The following is a 23,703-nucleotide window of genomic DNA, read 5'->3' as shown; positions in this document are numbered from 1 at the left end:
TTGTCAATACATAGACTACTGATAAAACACTGTGGTATTTTCTGTTAGTAGTTTGACTTTCTTTTATATCCGATCGTGCATTCATATGACACAAAGCTACCCTCCTTTGTCTTAACAAGATACCCTGTCTGGCGCTCGACATGAAGGGGCTAAAACAAGGACTGGTCGGCTCGGAGTCAGTATACTGTGTCTGAGTGGGGTATTCATGTTAAAACTGCGGCATGGTATCTCAGTGTGCTAGCACTATAAATCGGCATCAGTCCGGACTAGTACAAGCAGCCACACAAACACACACACGTACATGCACGTCGCTATATAAGTGCAATAATCTTGGACGCGACGTTAAACCCCATTTCACCTCACCTCACCTTAACAAGACGGTTGCTGTGTATCTGATTGATTTCTCCCGTATAGTCCATATCGAGCATCATGGTTATTATAAACGTCAACAAAGCAGTTTGTCAGAGATAGTGTTGTCTTTAAGTATGCAAAATATGAAAAGACATAAACAAATCTCTACTGAAGGCAGAGTGGGTTAGTTAGTAGGGTTTAACGCCGCACTGAACAGTATTCTAGTTGTGTCACGGCGTGTCAGCTTGATGTGTGAGGAAAGCCTAAAGTGGTGTATGTCTTAGACATTTACCATATGGTAAAACCCAAGACAACGGATATGGTGCTGACAAACCTCGAAACATAAGCGCGGCGAACCGGGATTCGAACCCACAATGATAAATTTCTGGCATGCCCAAGGGACGCAGGTCTGCACAACGAATTACAACGCCCTATACGACTGGACCACCTGTGCCCCCACTAAACGTAGAGTCCATTATACGATTCAGAATTTATCATAAGCATATGTTTATTTATAACTATCAAATTGTGATAATACCAGGTGTTCGCATAAAATATTGAGCGTTTCCTGCACAATCGGTGGATCCCGTCCCAAACACATGTAATGGCAAGTCAATTGTCCACTCGAACAATACGGGAACATCCCAGATGTACAAGAGAAGAGTTTATATAAGATCGTTTCCAGTATGGCACCATATGTAACCATTCATGGTTCTTATCTGGAGCTACCTAGACTACCTGGTATGTTTAGGTGTTCTATATGAGGTTTTAGGGGTAGATAATAGCAAATGCCATTTTGTAGTCCAGGTTAACACCTTATGACTCATGTCCTGGAACTACATAATAATTCGTAATGATTGTACATGTTGTTTGAGGTAAGGACATCATGACACCTGTCCTTGAACTATAGTTCAAGTCATGCTTGTGTCTGTTGAGCCAGGGGATTATTGCCTCACATCTGTCCTGGAACTACAGGAAATAGCTGCAGCCATGTCTGTACGGGTAGAGTGAGGTGATGGCTGTATGACATCTATCCTGGAACTGCAGACAATAGATCAAATCATGTTTGTGTCTGTTGAGCCAGGTGATGGGTGTATGACACCTGTCCTGGAACTACACATGAAGTCATCTTAAGTGTATCCACGTGCAAAGTCTGATTAACAGATAAAGGAACCTTCCATTATAGTGTATGCATGTGTTCTTATTTCTCAGTACAAAAAAAGAATCATAGAAAAGTTTTCTAACCTAAAAATTCAATTTTGGTCTGGGGGATTAAATTCTGTTTGATCGTCATCCTCTGAAAGATGCAAGCAAGACATTTCCAAAGAGTCCCAATACTATAAGTATTTGTTAAAACGGGTTCACGTGAGGACCTTTATGCCTTTTTTCAATTAACACTCTCCTTATATGTTCAATAAAAGTGTTAAAATTGTTGAGTGATTAGGGATGAGGGCATAGTGAATTGTAGGTACATAAGCCCAGTTGGCCAATATCTAGGTGAGATAGAAATAGGACAAACATTCACATTATGTTACAACTAATGTTATTGATAGGTTTCTAGATAACCTGGCCAATAGTTTCCCAGTGTGTATCATAAGAGGGAATAGTACACAGCTAGCGAGAGATCAAAATCAGTATATGCGCTGTAATGTGACTGGATTTCTGGTCCATCGCTTGATTGTCTGGTGTGTTTACATACCATGGTCGCATGGCAGGAGTACTGATGTGCAGTGTCAGGCAACTCATACATTCTTTCTAAAGTAATTTATGTGAGTGGCGGAGTGATGGGTGCTGTCGTGAGGCCAGGACATTCGTACGACGTTCGTTAGGACCCCTCCAGACACGTCCACGCCTTTCCAGAAAGTCAAAGTCATGAGTGAATCAAAGGACCATTCACTCGAGCTCACCATTTGCCTCTCGCTAGAATATGTCTATTTGTTAACACATTGTCGCCGATCATCCAGAATGACCCCCAACCACATGCTAAGGGGGAATAGCATGATTTCGTGCGTGTTGGGGTGTTAGGTTTTGGTTCCTATGTCAGTCATTTTTTTAATCTGATCTTTCTTCTGACCTCTCAAAAGATTAATATTTCATGATCCCCCTACATCTTTTTGAGAGAAATATGCGAGGATTGTATGGCGCTTCAACTGCCGTTATTCCAGAACAAGGCCAGACGGGATTATGCCCCCTGAGAGAGCTATCGTTTCACTAAACTTAATGAAATAGAAATGAGGAAGCGTCTCAGGATTAAACATTGTTCCAATTGAATTTCATACAATATGGCATTAAACGTCTGTGTGTCCCATGTTCAACTTTCACAGCAAAAAAAATGCAGTTTCCGGTATCCGGATACCTGCCGGATACCACCGGACACTTACCCAAAACGCGTTCGGGTATCCGGTGGCAGATACCAAGCCGGATACCAGATCCGTGGTATCCGGCATGGACACCTCACCTGAAAGTATGCCACCTGGAATCCGGGTATCCGGCAGCGGATACCTCACCGGATACCTCAATCTGGGTGTCCAAGGATCCGGCACCGGATACCAAGGATCCGGCACCGGATACCTCATTCTGAGTTTCCAAAAACGTGTCACAATTTGGGGGTGCATTTTGTTCAATTAAGTGTGAAACACCTAAATATATATTGGAAACTAGCCATGAAAATTGAACATTGCTGAAGGAATCCGGCAGGTATCCGGATGCAATCCTGGTAAATGATGTTAGCCTGGGCATATCAGATAGCTGTAGTAACATTCTGTGTCATTTTAGTTGTAAATATCCCCTTAAAGTTGAGATCTATGGGCATGTACTTTTGGAGAAGACAATTTTTTCAATCTTTTTAGATGTTAAGCTGTTTAATGAACAAACATCAGTTCTAATACGTGTATGATGATATCCTTAAATTTCATGTTCAGACTTCCAGATTGTTCTGAGTGAAAGTATAAACTCATCGACTGTGTGCTCACTTGGGCCTTTGGTCCTAGTGAGATGATAATATGATTATTTGTAAAGGTACAAGTACTTGTTACGAGCATACCAGCTTCATTTAAGTTTGAAACACAATATGCCTCACTCTGAGGGTGACATGTACCAGATTTCATCACACTACAGAGAGCTGTTCCTCAGTTACTGTGAACATTTTTACTGAAAGACATTGAAAGCTAATCTGACCTTCAATATCAGTTGCGACTATTTCAAAAACAATTGTAAATTGCTTCATTCAGTATAACATTGACAAACATATGACAATGATATACAACTATATGAGTAAGAGTTATTTAGACTTCTGCAGGAAAAGGCACATTAGAGAACAAGAGTCATCAGAAAGATGACATAACCCCCCGGCAGATGTCTGTAAAGTAACCACTAGTAAATGTGCATTTCTGTATGTAATGAGTCAACAGTTTAAAGTTCTTTAAGAAGCATACATTGTTTATCCACAAAAGATCCACCATGGTCGCATCCATATGAATGCCAAGTTTTGATCAAATACATTGAATGGTTTTCGAATTCTGCCCCAGAAACGAACCTCATCCCCAATTGAGTCTATGTCCAACTTCATTCCATAAAAATTTAAAAAAATAAAAATTAGAAAAATCCCAAAATATCAAAAGGCAACACTTCAGTATGTGCCTGATAGCTTTGCCAAGTTTCGATCAAATACACTGAATGGTTTTTGAATTCTGCCCCGGAAACGAACCCCATCCCCAATTGAGTCTATGTCCAACGTCATTCCATAAAAAAAAAATTATTTTTTTTTTAGAAAAATCCCAAAATACCAAAAGGCACCACTTCAGTATGTGCCTGATAGATTTGCCAAGTTTCGATCAAATACACTGAATGGTTTGGGAATCCTTCCCCTGGAAAAGGAAATGATTACGGATGGACAGACAGACTGGCTGATCGCTATATCACCCCGTATTATATGCCGGTGGGGGGGGTGGGGGGGGGGTAAAAAGTAAGTGTATGACCTGTTGCCAACTTCTATCCCTGCCCTAAGGAAGACTTTGGCCATTAACAATTTTTTTGTCTGGCTATGACATTGACCTTTGACATAGCAGATCAATGTGTTATTCCAAAGATGTCCAAGCAATGCATGGTTTCATCCGATAACTGTGGCTATCAAACTGAGGCAAAATATTGGAAAATCCCCATTTACACACCTGGCTAAAGAAACATAAACAACAAACAAATTATCAATTTCTTTTATTTATATGCCTATATCACACACTGAACATTGTTCACATGATGGTTCCTGATGCAGTATGCAATTTCCTCCTATTCTTCAATACTCATAACAGAGTGGGATAACTGTTCGCTTGAAAGCATAAGCAGACCATGCTCACCAGTTCAGAGTTACTTGCCCTCAAATATCCTTTCCCTTCTATATTGCCATGGAAAAACAGGAACCAGGATGAGGGGAGGCCAGATCGGCTCTATCCCTGTTGCATTGTGTTAGTAGAATTGTGAACATTCTATTTGGTGTTTGGGTCCACATTTATAGACAAGTAGTCGCAAACATCATTCCTTTCAAGTGATTACCACATGGCCAAAGACAATAATTTCTTCAACGTCCTTGAAGGGTCCCACTCCGACTTGGCATTGGTTGGTCTTCTCACATTAGCCAGACCAGCCTTTGTGAGTGTGTCCCAGTGTCAATTGGGATATAACTTCTTGGTAGGCCCCCATTGAAATAACAGGATTCTCCTCATCACTGTCTGCCTATCACTTCTGATATCTGGAAGGGTCCTTCCAGACTGTCAACCAGTCATCCGGGTATCTCAAGCTGGACTTCAGTTTCTGCAAAATTATGTATAAAGATTGTAGCAATAGAAAAGAATTGTTGCAACATGTACTTACAGATAAAAGGCAGCAAATTCACTTAATTTATCATCTTTGAGTTTTGTTATATACCAAACATTTGAGATATATATTGTTCCATGCTGATGAGTTGAAACAATCATTAACTGACATCTCTTAAAAATGCTTCCCATACAAGCCAAAGTAATAGATGAGGTAGCAAGTGGGCTCATTGATCGCTCGTAATCGTACCCAATAACGTGGGATGTTGTCCATAACAGTCATCATCGGTGCGTCTGGATCGAGCTCATAACATTACTCACTGGTTTGCCTAGTTGGGATTTGAGATTTGATTATTTATAATCCTTGTCATTTAGCTGAAGTATTGTTGGATGTGGTGTTAAATGAGTGAAATGGGAAGAGAGCCCGAAGTGATGCAGGTCTTACATGTTTACCACTTTGATGAAACCCACAAGCAAGTGTATGATGCTACCCTCGATTCAAACCCACGACCATTGGTTTCTGTCAAGCCCAAGAGATGCAACTATGCACAGCAAGTTGTGGTGCCTTTGATAATTAGGCCATCCATGCCAACAGGTGATAAAGAACAAGCAAACTGAAAAAATATTTGCAGAATAGCTACATGAACATGATGAACCAAACAGAATAATTTCAAATATTTACCACTCACTGCTACTCTTCTCTTGTTCCTCATTGCTTCCCTTTTGCCATTGATGCTGTGCAGATGACTGACTCATTCATTCATCCAGACATTCTGCAAAAATAAGTAGCATTCACATTACAGAATTATCCAAACTGTACATGCTGTACATTGAATTCAATTGAAAAGGCCCCAGTTGAGTTTCCAACTTAGAACTGTCCTTATTAAAATATTTCATCCCAAACATTCAGAGATAAAACATAATCCCATATTTAACAACTGTCAAACAATTATTGGGTCATTCAACATACACTTTACATAGGGAATCACTTGTTGCAAAAAAGATCCTCGCCAAGGTCAGAGTCATTCCATGAAATATTGAATTATTTAGTTATGAAGCTTATACAAAACAAGGACATAACAGTGTAATTATAAAAATATGTTAAGCGTAAAAAAAGTAAAGTCTTTGGTGGCCATTATTGTAAATTATAGTCTGTATTAGCATCCCACAAAAGTTTAGAGTTAATAATCGTTCCTAGATCTTTGTACATTTCTTCATTATCTATAAAAAGCGGATCTAATTTGGATCATCTTGTTTTGACCACAAATCCATTACGCCCCTTATGCAAATCCTTGTCGTCATAACAAACAGTTGACCATAATACTAAAAAAAGGACCCTTGGCGTTTACGGTAAAGTATGTAGAGCAGGAAAATATCAAAATCAATCCGTTCCATAAGATCTCTGCACGGAAATCATAAGGTCACGAAGCCCTGCTACGTACCTGGCATCCGCATTTGCTGCCAATCGCCTTTCCAAATACTGTTGACTTCCGCGTTGTGGATGGCTCAGAGGAACTTCGGCCGGCATTTCCGTGGTGGAGGTGAATGAGAACAATGTATCGATACACGAGGTAAGCTTATCGTAATCAAGCATGACAGTGTATATCGATACACGAGGTTTGTTTACGTCCATGTTCTAAAATGGCGCCCTGGACCGCAGGGGAATATGGGTAAATTGGCTTGTTCCGGGTTAACACAAAGCTGGGCCCCCGTCTCTAATATCACAATATTGTTTGGCGCAAGTTGGCGATGCGCATAGGGAGCCCGGAACCAGTTTAACACGACATAAGCTGGTTCCCGGCTCTCTATGCGCGTCGTCAACTTGCGCCAAGTTATATTAAAGACGAGGCCCAGCTTATACACTGAAAACGATCGGTCATTTCGTCAAAATTGGCCAAATATTGAGATTGCAGCTGAGGTAATGCTGGCAGCTGAAGTGACACATTAAGGTAAGGAATATGTGAATATTACAATGATCACGTATTAAAGTAATTTACCACATGTAAGCCTGTCACATGTGACACATTAACTTTCATAGCCAACATGTAAGTAAATGTATCAGGATATAATTATATTTTTATATAACAAGTAGCCTGTCTATCATATGTTAGTATTTGCTTATGTATATAATGAAGAAATATGTTTACTTTAACTGGATAATTTGTATGCTAATGTGACTCACTGTCTTATTTCATATACTCCCTTTACTCTGTGAGATGATTAATAGCCTCAACATATTTTTCCAGATGTGAAGAATCAAGAACAGCTTTAATGACAGGGAAGTTTTGCATCAGAGATCATCGTGATGTGGAAGATAAGACATTTTAAGGGTATGAACATTTTCACTTGAACTAGCTGAACAATAACCATGATGACAACTTTATCATGGGGGAATTTTGGGTGGTGGGGTAGCCTAGTGGTTGAAGCGTTCACTCTTCGTGCTGAAGACCCATGCAGGTTTGATTCCTGCCACATAGCTGCGATATTGCTGAGTGTGGCGTTAAACATCAAACAAAGCTAACAGCCGCATACATACTCACATGGGGATTCCAGGTTGAAGTTAGTCCCCATCAACATGATCAACCTATGCTAGTTGTAAGAGATAACTTAATGGATCGGCTGATCAGGCTCGCTGACTTGGTTGATCCATGTCATTGTATCCCAATTGTGTGGATGGATGCTCATGATGTCAATCACTGGATAGTCTGGTCCAGACTTGATTATTTACAGACCACCGTCATTTAGCTGGAATATGGCTGAGTGCAGAGTTAAACAACAAACACCAACATGATTCTACAACCTGCTCTTGTGGATACCATTTTGAGGATCCTACACATAACTTCTTTTCGGGTCTTAACTATTGCAATATGTTCTACTACATGTGTTTTAAACATATATTTTTTTCATTGGCTTATCTAAATGATGCTCAAATACAAAATAATTAATAATATAATACTAATTCTATACTATTGCAAACTATCAGTTGAGCAATAATGTAATCATCTGATTATAATTAGATAATGAAGGAGAAGTCCATATTGATTAAATCTATTCTGAGATAAATGCATGTATTGATTGATTTATTTCAATGTTTTCCTGTACATAATTTTCAACAATTCCATATAAAGCTTTCTTATATCCATGCTGTATAATAATAATACCTATTATTTCTAATAATAGCATAATTTGGACACACAAATAAGTAATGAATGGTATTTTTATAACAGGTGCCACACATGCGGGATAGGTCATTTCACATGAATCATTTTTATGTGAATTTAAATCACTAATATCCATGCTGTATAATAATAATACCTATTATTTCTAATAATAGCATAATTTGTCACACACATATAAGTAATGAATGGTATTTTTATAACAGGTGCCACACATGCGGGATAGGTCATTTCACATGAATCATTTTTATGTGAATTTAAATCACTACAAGCTGATCTGAGTCCTGAAAGGATATGCCTTCGATTCTGTGAAAATGGAAATGCTTAAACATCTCCCAATATTAACCATGCTATTACAGAATCTGTTCACTTGTTTGTGTATGTAAAATATTTTTGAACCATTACATCCATCTAATGATTGTTTGTATGTGTGATGTGCCAGTAGAGGTATATATGTACAAGCATGTGCATACGCGTATAAAAAATATGTATGTTTGGCTAGGTACCAGTATAGGAATTAGTTGTTTTGTGCGACTTGTATATTAGCATCATCATAGTTTCAACAGACAGTTTATGTATATCAAATGTTAAATGTCTTTGAAGGGAGAATTGCATATCAAAACTGACATTATTTTATTACTTATGAGTAGAACTTTTTAAGTATCTGGCAAGATACATTTCCTTGGTCCACAGAAACATGTTACTAGTAAACTGTAAACTGACTTGTCAGTGTGGTTGGAAACTAACTAAGCTGTCACTACTCAATTAAGTAATTAACAGATAATTGCAAGTGATAATACCCACCTGACACTAATTGCCCTGTTAATCCCTAATCCACCATGAGTTGACATTGAGTTCATCTTGCTAATGAGCTGTTGTGAGCGTAACAAGATGATAAACATCAAAGGTGGGGCAGGCTTTGATCAAGTGTTCTGTAGAAGAGATTATGTCATTTGTTTAATGTTTATTTAGGATTAGCTACATCCCTTGATCCTACCAAGACCATACTTGAGATTATCAGACAGTTTTTCTGGATACAACCTGATAACCTACTAAAGTAAATACCTAAACCAAGCCTAAACCAAACATAAATCCACCCAGTTTCCCAATGGAAGGCCTAAACATTTTTCAATGGAATGCCAATGGCCTCGCCGGCCATGGTTCTGAACTCAAAGCTAAATTCAAAATAGATAAAGGTCCCCATGTAGCTTGTATTCAAGAAACCAAATTCTCACATAAAACTAAATTCAACCTACCAAATTATAACGCAGTGAGAACCGACAGGTCCAAAACCATGCCAGGCAGAACAGGAGGAGGTCTAATCATCTACGTTAGAGAGGATATTAACTACGAGGAAGTTAAAGTAAACACTCCTAATCTAGAAGCTAATGGAATCCAAGTCACCATCAATAACCAAAAAATAAAAATCATAAACATCTATCACTCAACACTAAAACAAATTAAAGATACAGACCTAGATGTCCTTTACCAATTAGGAAATAAATCAACCATCTTCCTAGGAGACTTCAATGCCCATCATCCTACCTGGGGCATTGCAGATAAACTAGACAACCATGGACAACTAATATCAGAGTGGATCGAAAAAAATGACCTAATACTATTAAACAATAACCAACCAACTAGGTACGACAAAACCCACCACACCATGTCGGCTATCGACTTAACAATATGTACGCCAGACTTAGCACAAAGTCTGATGTGGGACGTCCACCCAGTACCTCTAGGCAGCGACCACTTTCCCATAAATATAACCCTAGGAAATATAAAAATACCAAATCAAATCCCTAAACAGGAACCTAAATTTCAGTACAAAAACGCCAACTGGGACCAATTCCAAGAATTATGCAACGAAGCTAATCTAAACGATTTAGAAACAACAGACCCCGAAACATTCTGTCAAAACCTAACTAACTTCATAATCAACGCAGCCAAATCCGCAATCCCCTTCAAATCATCCAACCCAGGAAAACCCACTGTCCCTTGGTGGAATGAGGAAATAGAGCTAACTAGACTAAAACGCAAATCAGCTTTCAACAGAGCTAAACGAGACCCCTCTCATCTCAAAACAGCTCATGAACTTAACCACCAAGTGCAAAACCTAGTTAAAACTGCTAAAACCAAAAACTGGAAAAAATTCTGTGAGGAGCTAAATCACCACACCGATGCTAGGAAGGTGTGGCGCAAAATTCACGCCATACGAGGCATCAAACGGCACAAAAAAAGCCCCAATATAAACAACTCAACTAACCCCACCCAAAAGGCCAACAACCTAGCCAAACACTTCTCTAAAGTTAGCAGCAACAGTAACTTCAGTAAGAAATTCCAAGATAAACTAAATAAAGAAACCAAATTCTCCAAAGAAAACAGACAAGACAACCTAGAAATAAATCAACCTTACACCATAGAAGAACTAAATCACGTACTAAACAATAGAAAAAAAGGAACAGCCCCTGGCCTAGACCTCACCTCTTACCAAATAATCAAACACTTACCTACCAAACTACTCCAAACTTTACTTAAACTATACAACCTAGTCTACCTAAACGGACAGGTCCCATCCTCATGGAAGGAAGCTCTAGTAATCCCAATACCTAAACCAAATAAACCAGCAGATCAGGCAAACTCCTATAGGCCCATCTCCTTAACCTCAAATCTCTGCAAAATAATGGAACTTATGACTAAAAATAGGCTACAGCACTACCTAGACCAAAACAACATCATAAACCCTGACCAAAGCGGCTTCACTCCTGGCCGATCAACTCTCGATAACCTTGCCCGACTAGAACAGGATATAAAAACAGGACAGCTAAACAAGCAATACACCATAGGCATATTCCTCGACTTCTCTAAAGCTTTCGATATGGTATGGCACCACGGGCTAATACAAAAACTAAAAAAAATAGGACTAAAAGGTCAAATAATAAACTTCATCCAAGATTTCCTAAACAATCGCAAAATTACCGTGGGTATAGACCATACACTATCGGACCAGTGTCCCCTAGAAAATGGCACTCCCCAGGGCAGCATCCTCAGCCCAACCCTCTTCAATATAATGATAAATGATCTATTCGAGGGCTTATCCCCTAAACTAAACACTTCAAAATTCGCGGATGACGGAGCCCTATGGATCCGCACTAAAAGCATTAAAATGGCAGAAAACTTAATCCAAAAATCTCTAAATAAAATACAACAATGGGCAGACAAATGGGGCTTCTCCCTTAACTCAGATAAAACAACAGGAATAGTATTCAAACATAAAAACATGAAACCTGCCTACCCAATCCTCCAGCTAAACAACCAAACAATCAAATTCCAAAAACAAACAAAATTCTTAGGACTTATTTTCGATCAACACCTCACCTGGGAGGCTCACGTCCAAAACCTAAAAACTAGATGCAGCAAAGACCTTAACACATTAAGATGTCTCACCGGCTCTAACTGGGGAGCCTCCAAAGATACCCTCCTCTCACTATATACAACACTAATTAGATCAAAACTAGACTACGGCTGTGCCATATACAATACCCTAAACAACTCTCTTTCTAAAAAACTTGACTCAATACAATATCAGGCTCTCAAACTAATTACACGCACCCAACATGGCACCTCCTACACCTCACTTCAGGCCCTTACAGGAGAAATGCCACTAAATCTACGCAGGGAACATCTAAGCCTTAATTTCTGGGCCGCGTCCCAAACAAACCCTCTCATCCAAAACCTAATTAACCAAAACATTAGCCCAAGAAACCAAGCTCTAGCTCGCAAACACCCCTTACTCACACCAATATCCCAAAGAATAACTAACTACCTCAATGAACACCAAACTCAAAATCTTAAACAAAACTGCAAAAAATCAAATATCTTCACCCCTAAACTCAAAATACCCCAAATAGACACAACGCTAGCTAACCAAATAAATAAACAAACCGACCCAAACATAGCTAAAACCACCACACTTGCATACATACACGAAAATTGGCCAAATTGGTGTCACATATACACTGACGGATCTTCAGACCCGATCTCCAACCACACAGGCTTCGGAGTCCATACCACACAACCAGTTATATCCACACAATCTTACCGACTCCCTAACAACCAATCTATATTCACAGCCGAACTTATGGGCATGGCCTCAGCCCTGCATAACCAACAATCTAAAAACAACAAAAAAATCCTAATTCTCACTGACTCCCTTAGTGGACTACAAGCCCTCCAAAACAAAAATACCAAAAAACGACCTAAATTAATAAACCAAATACTTAAAAGCTCCAACGACCTAACAAAAGCAGGCAAACAAATAACCTTCTTGTGGATCCCCGCCCACGTAGGAATTTACGGCAATGAAAGCGCCGATAAAGCAGCTAAATTATCTCTCAAAATACCAGAAATAAGCCTAAACCTACCCATCTCAAAATCAGAAATTAAAAGTGTAAACAAACAAAAAATAACCAAAAAATGGCATAATCAATATCAAAACTCAAATAGCCAAATAAAAAAAGTGCTCAGAAAACCACTAACCAAACCTAAAATCCTACACCCCTCTAAACAAATTGACAGATTAATTACAAAACTCCAAACAGGACACACCAACCTAAATAACCACCTAAAACAACTTAAAAGACACACCACAGGCAACTGCCCCCACTGCAAACAACCCGAAACCACAGAACACGCACTCATTCACTGCACCCACTATCAAACACACAGAACCACACTACAAACCGCCCTCAATCTAAATAAGGTTCCTACTCTAGATGAAATACTAAACCCTCAAAATAAACTAGAAAATTTCAAGGCCCTAGGCGTATTCCTAATCAAAACAGACCTAATTAAGCGCATCTAAAAATTAATTAATCTACCAATCCAAAATCCAATAAACATACAAACACCCACCTCACCCGGCTCCCTTAGTTCCCTCCTCCACCCACCTCGGCATTTATTCCAAATTTCAAAATTTCAAAAAATCAATATAAGCAACCCCTAAAAGCCCCCTCTTGGGTTGCACACACCACTTTCACCCTTCTCGGAATACACTAAATGGTCCGGCCAGGCCCGTGTGCGAAATACGCTGTAGTCGGAAAGCGCACGTTAAATCTTTTATATCAGTCAGATACAACCTGATGTCTCAACTGTATTGGATTCTGCCTTGTAGCAAACTATGTGTGTGACAAGGACTTTGACCACTCTGTGCAGATGCATAACAATGCACTTGGGGTATGATTCAATTGGGGTATGATTCAATTATGTCACACAAGTCAAAGATGGGTTCCACTGTATTTAGAAACAGACGATAGATGCAATACTGTGTAACTTTATAACAATCAAACGAGTATTCAAATAGGAATACACATATTTTTACAATGACCCTTGAAAAGTTCCAAAACCAAATAGAACTACTTAAATAATGATTACACTTGACCAATATATTTGGCAGTTTTTCCCGTTATTGTTAATCTTAATTAAAGATAGGATAAATGATAAAAATATGATAATGATTTTACTCATGACTAATCATGGGCAGATACAGCTTTTTTTACAGCTACAGTATTTATTGTCTTTGGTGGTAATTTATACAGAAATAAAGATTTATTTTCGAAATAAAAAGGGGGGTGCGCACCACAGCACCCACCCTCTGTATCCGCCCATGCTATTGCCAGCAAGGTCCCCAAAATGTAATATACATAGTTTTTAGTCGATTGTTCAGGTGGTTCTTTTCAGTTGATTTTTTTGCATCAGTGTCTATTTTGGCCTACCAATTAATGGTAGATATTAATTATCAATAATAAGTGAGATAATTATTTTCAATGTGGCTCCCATTGCAACTGAAGCAAGGAATGATTCAAATTAAGCCTGATTCAGCTGCTACATTTATATGTTCTTGCTTCTCTAATCAGTAATTCAATCAGTTGTATAGTGACTTGATATTTGGTGAAAATATCTGTTGTATGAAATCCTAATGTTACTTACTTTTGTATTTGAGATGATATTTGTATTTGGTAGCCTAGTGGGTAATGCGTTCTCCGAAGCACTGGGTTCTGTTCCCCACATGGGTACTGTGTGAAAAGCCCATTTCTGGTGTCCCCGCAGATATATTGCTGGAATATTGCTAAAAGCTGTGTGAAACTATACTAACTTGCACACTCATTATATAATATTTTGAGATCACTTACATGACTTGTGTGATTGAAAGTTTTGATAATTATGAATACCGTATTCGACAGAATAAGCGCCCAGGCGCTCTCAAAATTTTGTGCTTTATGCTGGCAGCCTGAAATGTTAATGTACGACAAATATATTTTTCCAGAATGAAATTCCCCATAATTAAGGGTGCATATCACACACGAATGTGTATTATATGCAAATAAATAAGCGTTGTATACATTGATCAATTGGAAAGGGTGCTAATTGGGATTGTTAACTAGCCAATATATTAGCAAATATTCCCGTGGGCGCTTATTAGAGCGAGGCACTTATTACATCAAATACGGTAGTTCTGTTTTTATGTATAAGAACCTATTTTATGCAATTTGCATTGCCTTGTTTACCCTTCCTTATGTTTTGATGTAATGCAAACATTTGAGAAAAATTCAGGGGAGCCTGCCTTATGGCACTACAGGAATTGTTTTCAGAAGATCAATTACAATTTTGTATTTTCTGTAAAATTTACTGTTTGCTATGGCTTTTTTACATTGGTTAACATGGTTTGGTTAACAGTTGCTTGATAAACTGTCATTACCTTACTCATTGAGAAACCAACTTTTTACCCTTTGTCAATATATGTGTGTTTCTTATATTTTTAATAACAAGATTTTAAAGATGTTATAAATTGTTTCAGGCACCTGGATTTCACAATGACACCAAATCAGACAAGTCATACAAAGGACTCTCAGGGTGATGAATAATCCTCCCCAGAACAACTAGCAGGTTCACCTCAGAAAGTGATGATTCTGAATGAATAATGCCACATCAGTGTGATTCTGTAGGTTGTTTTATTACGACATTAATCAAGTCTAAAGGAATTAATACCACAGCAGTGAGACTATGTTTATGTGGTGTACACTGACGCTGACTATACACATCTGAATGACTTTTGTGGTTTACTGCACAAACATAATTGACTTTAGATATTCTTCTCCCTTGAAATTCTTCTGAGATTTGACCGATTTGTTTATTTAGAAAATGGCATTGAAGCATCTGTTTCTGTTTTTGAATGTTCTTGCAAACACCTTTGGTTACTGAACCAATGAAATGTCATAAAATCAATAAATATGATTTGTTATCTTAACAACTTTTTTTGTTTTGCTTCTTTAAAGAAATATGATATTGATCATTCATAACATAGGTGCTAACATATATCAAATATACTAATGCCCTGAATGTTTTCCTACAATTAATACAGCTCACTGAATGAAGTTTTTAGTTCCATGTCAGTAGAAAAATTACATTGATATTTTTATGTACCGGTACTTTATTAGGTGTTTTCTGTGGATGCACCCATTTGGGTTAATGATATTCTGTTTCAAACTTCAATGAAACTCGTCTGTCAAGATGTAACAAGTACTGATACAGTTCCAAAATAATCTTTTAATCTCACCAGGAACAAATGCCCAAGTGAGCACATAGCCAATGACTTTCATTTGTTTTGTCAGAGTGAATATGGTGTTATGTCACTTTATGAGCAAATTTCCAACAATATAATGATGGGTGACACCAAGCAATGTACCGATGTGGTGAATCGAGCGCTTCAACCACGAGAAGCTAGAACAAACTGGGAATATGAAGATGAAATGTAAGGATACCATCATACCAGGACTGAATGCTTTTCATTTAATACGCTGAACATCTAAAATGAAATATATATGAATTTGAAAAATGTTTTCACCAAAAGTACCTGCCCATAGATCTCAACTTTAAGGGGATATTTACAACCCAAATAACACAGAATATACACTACAGCTATCTACTATGCCCAGGCTAACATTATTTACTAGGAGAAAGACATCTCGAAAAATTGCATCCGGATACCTGCCGGATACCTGCCGGATACCTTCAGCAATGTTCAATTTTCATGGTTAGTTTCCAATATATTTTTAGGTGTTTCACACTTAATTGAACAAAATGCACCCCCCAAATTGTGACATGTTTTGGGAAACTCAGAATGAGGTATCCGGTGCCGGATCCCTGGACACCCAGATTGAGGTATCCGGTGAGGTATCCGGTGCCGGATACCCGGATTCCAGGTGACATACTTTCAGGTGAGGTGTCCATGCCGGATACCACAGATCTGGTATCCGGCAAGGTTTCTGCCACCGGATACCCGGACGCGTTTTGGGTAAGTGTCCGGTGGTATCCGGCAGGTATCCGGATACCGGAAACTGCATTTTTTTTGCTGTGTTTAAGCATGAGACTTTTTGTGATGGTATGAGCGCACTTTATCAACACATGATGTAATTAACGGCTGGAAGTTACTCGCAAAGTAGCAAATATAATGTTTAATAATATATTTTCATGCAGATTTCAATCATGAGTAGCTAAAATAGCATCCTAACAAAAGGAAAACTGACACACTATACACTGCCAACCAGTCCACTGATCGTTTTACTGTATTATATGAAATGCCATAGCAGTCGAAGCTTTCTTCATGTATTTCTTCATGTGGCACAAAAAAACTGATCCTGATATAAAATGTTTCTACATAGACGAAACCTACTGTATGAAATCTTTTGATGACCTGTCATGTCACACTAAAGCATCATCAATGTCATTTAATGTAACCCTTTGTGGATTGATACATGTTGGGGAAGCACAACAGAAATTAACGAGGCTAGTAGGTTAGCAAGAATAGAGCATCAACAGAAATGTATCCAATTGTTTCTACCAACATTTCAATTCTGAAAATCACACCATCCTTTGTATGAAAGTTGGGACGTTAGAGAAAGCATACCATCCATCTAACTACCTTCACTTAGTCGACCTCATATGACGTCCAGAGACAACTATTGGATTTGAGTGTCATGTTCAGCAATGCCATATGCATGAAATGAAAAATAGAAGACGTTGGAAGTCTTTCTAATCAAGGAACTCTTAACGTCAATATAGTCAATCTGTTTCCGGCATACCAAAGACGTTGACGCAACCATGCCCACAACAAAGGACAAAACCAAATGATACCATTTATTTTGAATATTTGCTGCCTCCCCTTCAGGAACCAGCTGACGTTTATGTTATGGGTTAAGTCAGAGCCTGGTGTTGTCATTGGTTGAATGCAGACACTGACAAAGCCAGATGTCATCCAAAGTCTGGCTGCCCTGCATGAAAAAGTTGTAGTTCCCACCTACAAGGTCTGAAGAAACACAACTATCTATAACCCGGATCTTCGGTGTGACAAGCAATGCGTTAATCACTAGGCTACCTCGCTGACTCTATTTTATGTCAGTATTACTACGTTAATTGTTTGATCAAAGACCTTGATCACATACGTGTATTTACTGCATCACACCTATCAACTGCTGACCTGTCTTTATAACCTATAGACATGTTCATTCACTTTTGGACTGAATTCCAAAGCTCCATAAAATGTCTGTACAAAGAGAGATACATTGCTGCGTGCACTAAATACAACACGTAATCCTTGTCTTAATGCTTAACCATAATCCTTAATGCAATTCCTAATTCAACTACGAAATTTATATTGTGTTGATCATCATAAACGTCAAATCATTTGCTTGAAGTGGAGGACATTTCCAAATTTGACTTGCCTTTGCATGTGTTTGTGACCACTTAAACCGGTAGGGCGGTATGCGCTTTCCATTTTGCAAACACTTGGCATAATCCAAATTTGATAGCCTTTAGCAGAGATTACATATCACTATGGAAAAGGGTTTTGTATCTTGTACTCATTGTACAGCTACTATGGACGTAGTCAGTTTATCGAGGTTAATTTCGAGTGATTGAGTGACTTTGGTTTTATGCCGTTTTAGCAATAGTCCAACAATATCATGACGGGAAACACCCACTTCACACAATGTACCCACTTTCGGGAATCGAACCCGGGTCTTCTACGTGATGAACGAACACTTTAACGACTAGGCTACCCAACCGCCCATTTATTGTCGAGCTGCAATGGACATCGTTTACCAGGCTTAATTGTAGGAGTAAAATTGACATAATCAGTTAACCAGGTTTTATTGTAGTGATAAAATACGCGTAGTCAGTTAACCAGGCTTTAGTGTAGTGATAAAATGGGCATATCTAGTTAACCAGGCTGTATTGTCGTGATAAAATTGACGTAGTCAGTTAACCATGCTTTATTGTGAGGATTTAATTTCATGACATAATTTCACAAATTACCACATTCGGTAGAGTGATGTGTTTGTAAACTTTCTAGTACAGGGCCCCGTTCTACATTGCGATCATAGTGCAACAACAGTTGTTAAAGTATGGGAGTTACGGTCACCTTAGTGCAACAACAGTTGTTAAAGTATGGGAGTTACGGTCACCTTAGTGCAACAACAGTTGTTAAAGTATGGGAGTTACGGTCACCTTAGTGCAACAACAGTTGTTAAAGTATGGGAGTTACGGTCACCTTAGTGCAACAACAGTTGTTAAAGTATGGGAGTTACGATCACCTTAGTGCTACAACAGCTTTGTCGAATGGATCCCTGAATTCCAAAGGTTGGCCGTTGTATGGTATTAAATTAATATGTGTCAACTTTTAATGTATTTGAAGTATTATTCTGTTACACTCAGGTGGATTATGCTGTAGATCGCCTATTTACACATGACAGTGAAAAGTGTTTTAAAAACAGCAAGGATATAAATATAATACTTAACTCGTTCCCGTGCAATACCAATTCTATACCAGAACTATTCACTCGTTTCATGAATTGGTAATACACAGGAGCTCCTTTAGTTTTCCACATTTCTAGGAATATTAGGTAAATATGAAATGCAACAACTTTCTCCAAATGATCGTTTGACAGCAGGAAAAAAATCATAATTATTTCTTAAAACTTGTAAATGATATTGCATGTTAGTTCTATTTCAGTTGAAATTTAATTTTACGTGTTTGAGGACAGCGCGGTCGGCTTGCAACAATCCGTTACTATCATTGGGAACCTGTGTAATATTTGTCATTCTGGACAAACTTGTTGAAGGGTCAACAACCAAGACTAAACTGGCTCATTACAGATCAGATTGATAGATTAATCGATGAAATAGAGGTCTTCTCATTTGTTATACCACCAAAATAGATTACCTGAACTTGGAAACCCAAAGCAATAGAAATTCATTGAAGGCATTTCACTTCCAGTATATAAATGTTTTGTGTCAACCTGTAAACACATGTGTTTACACTCGAATATCCCGATGTTTCTCTTCTTTACATCAAGGTGTTTCTAAACCTTTATATCCATGTGTTTCTCTACCTGTATATCAAGGTGTTTCTCAACCTGTACATCAAGGTGTTTCTCTACCTGTATGTCAAGGTGTTTCTCAACATGTATGTCAAGGTGTTTATCTACCTTTATGTCAAGGTGTTCTCTACCTGTATACCAAGGTGTTCTCTATCTGTATATCAAGGTGTTTCTCTACCTGTATATCAAGGTGTTTCTTTACCTGTATATCAAGGTGTTTCTCAACCTGTATATCAAGGTGTTCTTTACTGTTGATCAAGGTGTTCTCTACCTGTATATCAAGGTGTTTCTCTACCTGTATATCAAGGTGTTTCTCAACCTGTATATCAAGGTGTTTCTCAACAGGTATATCAATGTGTTTTTCTACCTGTATGTCAATGTCTACTCCGATTATCTACCTTTGTATCAATATGTTTCTTCACCGGTAAATCAAGGTGGCTCGCTGCTGTATCTCAAGGTGTTTCTCTACTCTTTGTCAAGTTCTTTCCCTGCATGTATATCAAGCTGTTTCTCTACCGTTCTGTCAAGCTGTTTCTCTACTGTATATCAAAGTGTTTACCTCATGTGTATCAGGGTCTTTCTCTATCTGTTTGTCAAGGTGCGTCCCTACCTGCATATCAAGGTGTTTTTTCTGCTGTATATCCAACACCGGGTCTAAATAAAGTTGAATTGCCAAATATCTCTTACAATCATTTACTTTTACTTGTAGTATTTTTCAACATGTAATATAGGTCATAGGCCCAGGCTACAACATCTCCCTCTTGAGTGAGGAAACATAGCATTATAATAGAAGAGCTGAAGAGGTGAAACGGGGTTTTAACCTCAAGTCCAAGAATAGTATACTCAAACATTGCAACGGGCAAGCACGTGTGTGTGCGCGCGTGTGTGCGTGCTTCCGGGTGTATGTGTGCATGCGTGAGTGCTTGTGTGGCTGATTGTACTAGTACAGATGTCTGACAAAAATACTTTTTCATGCAGACTCTTTAGTTGGTTGATCATTTGTATGGCAAGTGGTAGTCCACTTGGCCCCATTGGAATACAGCCACAAGCTAATGTGTAACATGGGGTTACAGAGAAAACGGCCACAGGTCTAGAGAAAACAGCCAACTGCCTAAGAGAAAACAGCCATCACGTCTTAAGAAAGCAGTCAATATAAAAATAATGTCAACATGTATATGGGAACAGTATCATTTTATGCACTTCTCCTTCATATCTGTAACATTATCATAACATCATAATATTTCCACTTATAAATGTCAGATATGTTCTCAGATAGAAGTAGACTGTCTCCATGTTATTACTGCTGCACAGATCAGTTTATTTGTTTATGCGTCGATCACGGGTCCGAGAACACTGCCGCCTTTTGTGGGAAGTTCGCCAGTAGTGATGCGGTCATCTTAAGGGAGAGACCACGCAGGCAGCAAATAACTCGGTCTGCTTTTGACTTGCCTTCTTTCGTATGTGAGCTCTGAGGTTCTTTGCTAGTGAGTGAGTTTAAATTAACGTCGCATCGGCATTATTTCAGCAATATAGCGATCTTTGCTAGTAGCAGGACGGCGTTGATAAGTAACAGCTTCGCTTCGCGGTGTAGGACGGCTATCAGCTTGTGCAAGGTCGTGGACTGTTCTTCACACTTGGAATTGATTTTCCTATGCCTGCCTAAAACGTAAATTAAATTCGATTAAGATGTGACAAAGTGTGTATTAAAATTATTCCATATTTGAATTTTTCATATTTAAATTCGAACTGATGTATGCACAAATGTATCAGATATGAAGTGTACCTTCGACATGCTTGTTGGTGCGGACTGACTGGATGAAGCAAGAGATTGACAGGACGCCAAATGTATTGTTGTAGATCCACTACTTCTCAACGTAGTTGGCCAGGGCTCGAACTTTAACCGGATCTTTGACTCTGGTGGTGATCTTAGAGAAGACGGGTCGGTTGTGGTTCAGTGTGGAAAGAAGGCCAGTGACATGAAGTTGGTCACAAATTTGTTTACACCGCGGTAGTGATGTAGGCAGTCTGTTACATACATATTATTATTCGCCTCAATAAGTTATATAAAGATATTTATTTAAGTGATGCAATGTGTATATGGATACTAGAATATGATAACTCTGTGTGGGAAACTGACGCAACCACCACAAGAAATGGTTCGAAGTTTATGCACTTCGGTCTCGTGGAATTTGTTGACAAGAACTTGGTATGACATTTATAGATACAGTTTAGAATACGAAGCCAGATAATTGAATAGTTATAGAACAAACCAGAGACCATATCTCTGAGTTAACATTTTATGTGCGTTTCTTTAAACTTCAATACGATTCCAAAGAGTATCTTCTTTGATAGTTCAACGTATACAGCAAACATTGGACGTGTGTGACTTTCTTTAAAAACATTATAATTAAGAAAATCAATCAACTGAAATGGCCGTTTTCTCTCACCCTGTGAGCCGTTTTCCATGGACCGGTAGCCATTTTGTCGATTTTTTCTGTGGCCGTTTTGGACGGTGGCAGTTTTCTCCGTATCCCGTCATAGATAGCGGAGATAGATAGCGAAATATCAGATACCTGCACCGCGTGACACTATATGTCATACTCATATAATAAAGGTGACTTTAATAAACAAAATACATGTATGTTGATTTCAGAGTAGCTTCAGTTATATTTTCGTCCTCCCCTTATTACGAATGGTCGGTATATCTTGAGTCTGGTACACTTGTCCTCATATTGATAGGACTATTTCCTGGACGACAGTTTGATCATTTGCAAGAGTGAACATGACGGGTGGTACCAACAGGGCAAAATGTATGTAAGCCTGTAGGAAATAAAACACAGCATTCAAGGATATGACTTAATACATTTAGATCAATTGTTTCACTTATCATAAAACGATAATGTTATACGTTTAACTAATTAATGGTCAAAAGGTTTCCCGCACATTCCGCACATATTCTTAAATCAACAGTTTCGTGGGCGAAATTACATGAACAAAGGTCATTTTCACCATGGGAAACAGGAAACAAACAAAATTTCACATGATTGTTTTAGTTCGCATTTTGAAGAAGATTAAGAAGAGAAAGGAAGAATAATGTGCATTATTGGTCATTTAGAGCCTGACGAGTCGACTAATAAACAATTCGGGGATTCCGAATTAAACACCCGACACAACTGGAAGGGTGATACAACTGAATGGGTGATACAACTGGAAGGGTAATACAACTGTGAGGGTGATACAACTGGAAGGGTAATACAACTGTGAGGGTGATACAACTGGAAGGGTGATACAACTGGAAGGGTCATACAACTGGGACGGTGATACAACTGGAAGGGTGATACAACTAGATGGGTGAAAAAAAAGGAAGAGTGATACAACTGGAAGAGTGATACAACTTGAAGGGTGATACAACTGGATGGGTGATACAACTGGAAGGGTGATACAACTTGAAGGGTGATACAACTGGAAGGGTGATACAACTGGAAGGGTGATACAACTGGAAGGGTGATACAACTGGAAGGGTGATACAACTGGAAGGGTGATACAACTGGATGGGTGATACAACTGGAAGGGTGATACAACTGGATGGGTGATACAACTGGAAGAGTGATACAACTTGAAGGGTGATACAACTGGAAGGGTGATACAACTGGGAGGGTGTTACAACTGGATGGGTGATACAACTGGGAGGGTGATACAACTATATGGGTGATACAACTAGGAGGGTGATACACCTGGAACGGTGATACAACTAGGAGGGTGATACAATGGAAGGGTGATACAACTATATGGGTGATACAACTAGGAGGGTGATACAACTGGAAGGGTGAAACAACTGGAAGGGTGATACAACTTGAAGGGCGATACAACTGGAAGGGTGATACAACTGGAAGTGTGATACAACTGGGAGGGTGATAGAACTGGGAGGGT

General features: G+C 38.7%; 1 protein-coding gene and 2 long non-coding RNA genes across 3 annotated transcripts in view; 2 read left to right on the top strand and 1 right to left on the bottom strand.

The window, feature by feature from the left end:
• Nucleotides 1–23,703, top strand: part of LOC139467124 (cubilin-like) — a 188,013-nt gene that overhangs the window by 91,267 nt on the left and 73,043 nt on the right. The gene's annotated exons all lie outside the window — the stretch shown is intronic.
• Nucleotides 4,492–6,973, bottom strand: LOC139467123 (uncharacterized). The gene is made up of 3 exons (XR_011653636.1): nt 6,602–6,973; nt 5,842–5,932; nt 4,492–5,157 (listed from the first exon to the last, which is right to left on the bottom strand). It is a non-coding gene; the product is annotated as an uncharacterized lncRNA (long non-coding RNA).
• LOC139467122 (uncharacterized) lies at nt 6,987–15,958 on the top strand. Its single transcript, XR_011653635.1, has 3 exons — nt 6,987–7,108; nt 7,406–7,489; nt 15,195–15,958. It is a non-coding gene; the product is annotated as an uncharacterized lncRNA (long non-coding RNA).

This window comes from Haliotis cracherodii, unplaced genomic scaffold (genome assembly GCF_022045235.1).
Source record: "Haliotis cracherodii isolate W230 unplaced genomic scaffold, xgHalCrac1.p SCAF_19, whole genome shotgun sequence".
In the NCBI taxonomy this organism is placed as follows: Eukaryota; Metazoa; Mollusca; class Gastropoda; order Lepetellida; family Haliotidae; genus Haliotis; species Haliotis cracherodii.
Note: the sequence above shows the minus strand (reverse complement) of the source record. Positions and strands in the feature narration are given on the sequence as shown.